Source organism: Cynocephalus volans, chromosome 11, assembly GCF_027409185.1.
Source record: "Cynocephalus volans isolate mCynVol1 chromosome 11, mCynVol1.pri, whole genome shotgun sequence".
NCBI lineage: Eukaryota > Metazoa > Chordata > Mammalia > Dermoptera > Cynocephalidae > Cynocephalus > Cynocephalus volans.
Window position 1 is genome coordinate 89057845 of NC_084470.1, and position 5642 is coordinate 89063486.

Consider the following 5642-nt stretch of genomic DNA (forward strand, 5'->3'; position numbering starts at 1 on the left):
TGCATTTTACAAATTTTGATATCTTGTTAGCACAAGATTGTTATTGTTTACATTAAGTTCAAAATATTTTTCTAATTTCCATGATGATGTATTTTTGACCTATTGGTTTTTTTGTAATGTACTGCTCGTTTAGATATTTTTTTTTCAAGTTCTCATTATTTGGTGCTTTTTTGAATATCTAATTTTCATTGATTCTTAATTTAATACATTGTGGGCAGAAAATATACCCTGTAAGACTTTATTCTTTACAAATTTATTGAGATTTATTTTATAGGAAAGCACGTGGTCTATCTTAGTGAAATTTTAAGTGCATAAAAAGCACGCATAAATTTTGCTACTCTTGAATGGAGTATTCTAAATGTATGTGTCAGGTCAATTAGATTGATGTTGTTTAAATCTTCTATATACTTACTTATCTTCTGATTACTTATCCATTTGATATTCAAGTTTTTAAAACACTTACCTATTTTCTATCTGCTTTTTATATTAATTATTGAGAAGAGAGTGTTGAAAGATCTAACTATGGTTACAGATTTATCTGTTGCTTTTTTAAAATTTCGTCTGGTTTTCCTAACTATGTTTGTGCACACACATTTAGAATTACGTCTCATTGATAATTTGACACTTCTCTTATTATGAAATATCCCTCTTTACCTATGGTAATATTCTTTGTCCTGAAATCTGTTTTGTTTGATATTTACACAGCCCTCACTTACATGCTGTATCTTATATCTGTCTGTCTACTTTTAATACATCTTTGTTTTTATATTTAAAGTTCCTTTTTTGTAAACAATATATAGCTCCGTCTTACCCTTTTATCTGGTCTTATAATGTTATATACTTGGAACATTTAGACTCCTTAAATATAATTATTGATATGGGTGGTTTTACTTTTATTTTAAAAGCTTTGTGTCTTTAATTTATATGAGATCTCCAAGGACATCTCTCTGAAGAGGTGACATTTTAGACAAGGTGTGAATATTAAAATAAATCCAGCCATGTGAAGATAAGAGGCAAGAGTATTCCAAGCAAAAACAAAAAAATGGCATCTGTAAGGGACTTTGCCTTTGATTAGTTATTGTGTTCTAGGTCCAGGGAAATTGTATAAAATGTTTCAGGAAGACAAAAGAATCAGTCTTAGATTGTTAACCAAGGATGAGTTGATTAGATGAGTTCTATATGAAATGGGAACCACATCCATCCAGTTAACAATTACCTATTGATCACCTAGCATCTGGCAGACACTATTGTGGGCAGTGGAAGTAGTAATGTCTAAAATAAGCAAAGACCATTCTTTCATGGGCCTTATATTCTAGTGTGAAGAGACAGATTTACGAAAATACATGAATGTGTTAGGGCAAATTAGTAAGTGCTTTGGATACAAATTTATCAAGGTTTGGGCAATATGGCCTGTGGGAGATGCTATTTCACATAAAGTGGATAAGAAAGGCCTCACCCAGATGACATTTGAACAGAGACCCAAAGGAAGTGAATTAAAGTGGCTTGCTGATATCTGGAGGAAGAGTGACCCTGGCAGAGGAAGCACATGTAAATGTCCTGAGGCAAGATAAAGCTCCCTGTGAGCAAGCAATATTCAAGGAGGCTGCTGTGGCTGAAGATGTTGCTGTCAGTGATTACAGTGGGTCTTCCCAGTTATAGTAGCTGTAGTGCAATCCTTGCTTGCTAATTCTGACAGAGTGTAGGTTGGGAGTGGTAAACGACAAGGTCAGAGGTATCATTAGGGGAAAATGATGTAGGGCCTTGAGATGATTTGTCTAAATGACTTTGGATGCCATTAGCTGTTTCTAGCTGTTGTGAAATGATTGGGCTCACTTTTATTTTTATAGAGTCAGTCTGTGTGATGTGTTGAGAAAAGATAGTTGGGCATTAACAGTGGAAAAGAGGATGTTGGTTTAGAGACATATAATGATCATGGTTAGAGTTAATGGTGACTCAGACCAAGGTAGGAATGGTGAGAATAGACTAGGTCCAGATGTGTTTCTGAAAGAGAATTCATGGTATTTGCTGATAGGCTGGCTACAGATCATGAGAGAAAGAGAGGAATCGAGGATTACACCAATGATTTGGCCTGATGTACCTGAATGATGGGGTAGTGACTTGAGGAAGGCTGCAGGTGGAGGTGGCTTGACAGGCTTGGGAATCTTGTTTTGGATATTTGAGATGCCTGTTAGACCTCCAAATGGACATGTGCATTAGGCAGTTGGCTACATAGGTCTGAAGTTCAGGGAAGCATATCTAAATTATTTTTTCAGGGCAGGCTTTGACTGCTGTGTGTCCCATTGGTTGTAGGGTAGAAATAACAACTGCCTGTTAGAAATGTATTTTATTGCAATTATAGTATCTTGTATTGACATGTTCAGGATTGTGGAATCTGCTGTTTCTCCAGCCAAAGACATGGGCCCGACAGCAGAGAGGCCTATCAAGGGAACTCTGGACAGTAGTGGGGATGGAGCTGGGGCTGGGCCAGGCCCTAGAGTGCTCAGCAGTGTGGTCTCCAAGTCTGCATAGGGGAGGGGGCAGCCTGAGGCTCATGCCTTGTCTCCAGAAGGAGCCTGTCCTGGTCGCTCAGCAGGGTGGGGCCACAGGGCAAGGAAGCAGGTGGTCCAGCCTATGAGAAGCTGTCCAGCAGGCCTCCCAGGGCTACGGGGGCTCAGCCAAGTAGCACATGGGTACAAGTGTCAGTGACAGTACATGGATACATGGATCAGTGAGGGGTGTGGCCATGGGATGAGAAAAGGAGCCAGGACTGGCCTGGCGACCTTAGGGGAAGCGATGGGGACAGGCAGAGTCTGTAGCAGAAGGCCACCTGACCTCTTGTCAGCTGCTGGGAGGTGATCTGGGGCTTTGTGGGGAGGAGCCCAGCCTGGATTCTGTCCCCACAATGGTCACAGGATGGAGACTGGGGCAGGTGGGCTGCGGGTTACCAGATGGCACAGGAGGCTTGGGGGTGCATCTGGATGGAGCAGGACTGAGGTGGAGGTGAAGGAGCTGAGCCAGGGGTCTGCTCCAGGGTTCTGACAGGACAAAGGTAGAAGAAGGACCAGAGTGGACGAGGAGACAGCACAGGATCTGGGCCTGAGAGGATGGAGTGACATCTGGAGAACAGGTGGACTTGGTAGCCAGGGTGCAGGGAGAGGCAGGTAGGCACTGGACAGAGAAGTGGGGGCACCAGGTGGAACAGCTCCAGGGTGCACCCTCACTGCACTAAGAAGTTCTCAGGCCAGGCCCCTGGACCCCAGCTGAGTAAGGAGTCACTATCTGCAGGGCTTCTCTCAGGTCCCAGCCCACCCACCCCCAGGAAGCACCATCCCTTCAGGACTGGATTTTCTAGCTCTGGCAGAGGGTACTGCCTGCAGCCAGGTAGGGGCAGCAAGGTTGTGTGGACGGATCTCCCAATGGACCCCAAGCAGCCCTGCCCAGCTCTGCACTCTGGTATGGGTGGTTTTAAAATCTCATCTTGTACACAATAATTAACACAAATGGATTACAGATGTGAGTTTAAGAGATGGAAGGAAACACAGGAGCAAATCTTAGTGACCTTCAGTTTGGCAAAGATTTCTTAAAATATGACATAAATGGCAAAAATGACAATAGAAAAAAATCAATAAATTGAGCCTACTGAGCTTCTATAGAATCAAAAACTTTAGTTCTTCGAGTCAGTTACATAAATGAAAAGGCAAGATACAGACAGAAAATATTTGTAAAATGGATATCTGACAAATGACTTGTCTTGGATTATATAAAGACTCTTAAACTTCAATATAATGCACACAAGCCAATAAAAAGTGGATGAGAGATCTGAATAGACATTTCACAAAAGATAATATAAGTGGCACGTAAGCAAAGGAAAATATGCTCAATATCATTGAAAAAATACAAATTAAAACCACAGCGAGTAGTCATTGTAAACCCATTAGAATGTCTAAAATTTTAGAAAAGACCAATCAAAGTAAGTTTTGTGGAAGATACAGCACAAATGGAATTCTCTTACACTGCTGGTAGGAGCATAACATTTTACAGCCACATTGGAAACAGCTTAATAATTTCTTAAAACATTAAATTTACACCTACTGTTCATTTAGCCATTATACTCAGATATTTAACCATGAGAAAGGAAAGCATGCATTTATACAAAGACTTGCTCACGAATATTCGTCATAGCTTTATTTATAACACAAACTGAAAACAGCCCAAATAGCAATCAACAGACAAATGGATAAACCAATTGTGAAGTACACATTACTGGAATACTAACCAGAAGTTTTTTTTTTTTTGATTGAGCTACTAATCTATGCAAGAACATGACAGAATACATACATAGTTGCATTTTTTTACAATGTCTCCTAACCCTTTTGGAGGTGACTGCAGACATTTGAGTAAATCTAGCTAAGCACAGAAGAACCATCCACCTGAGCCCAGACTAAATCGCTGACCTTTAGAATTGTTGACAAAATATATTTTTAAAGTCACTAAGTTTTAGTATGCTTTGTCACACAACAATAGCTAACTTTCACAGTTGCATGCTAAAATCTAGAGCAAACCATCTATTCTCTCTGAGCAAAATTTTTCTAATTTTCAAAATGGAGATGGGAAAAGTTGTACCATCTGTACATGTCACGTAACTTTAGCTTTTAGTAAGGATCAAATTAACAAATGTGAATGTCCACTGAAAATTATAAGATTTTTAAAAATTGTTTTGTAAATCTACATTATTTTCCTAGTATACGACATTTCATGGAATACTTATCAATAGTGTGGTTAAAAATACATTGGAGTTTAGGTTCTGAAATTTGGGAATCACATTTTATTGACTTTACTTTGAGCCTTTTTTATAAATTATGAGACATGAGATCATACAGCAAGCTAGAATAATCAAAGAATTTTAAATTGTTAATAGAGACATAACTATTGTTCTATTTTATGTAAGAAGTGCTAATAATAATATAACCAATTATGCAGTGTTGTATTACTAGAAGATAATTTAATTTAATAATTAGAACCCTTTTAGTTAGATTAAAGAGAAAAGTATAAAAACTATGAATATTACTGGTGAAACTGAACACAGAATTTTCATCAAATTTATCTTCAATGGAGCAAACACTTGCCTAGAAAAGTTCTTATATATGAGCCCATATGAGATAACAAAGTTTTGATTTCAAATACAAATTTAATTTTTCACTTGTTACTTATTTTATTTCTAAGACAACTTTAGGCAAGATTTAATCCCTATTTTTTCTACATAAATAATGAACATGATATGGTATGCAGTCTTTCTGTTTTGGTTCAAAGATAATGAGTTTATGTATCCTAGTTCTAAACTAAGTTTAAAAGAATATATAGCATTCACATAGTCTAAACTATTTAAAAACATGCTTTAACCCTAAAATTCATTAATTTGTTATAATTTATTGACAATAAAAGAACCTGTTGATGGGGGAAAAAATGAGGTCAGGCACATTTACTTCCTCAATGATACAAAGGGAGTAAAATTTGTTCAAGAAATTAATTTAAGCCCAGGCATATTGATTACTCTGAATTCTGTCTTTGCCAGCAAGCTGAGTATGTGCTCTTCCTATACTCATCTTGACCGATTATTCAACAGAACTTGTTAAGCTTGTAAT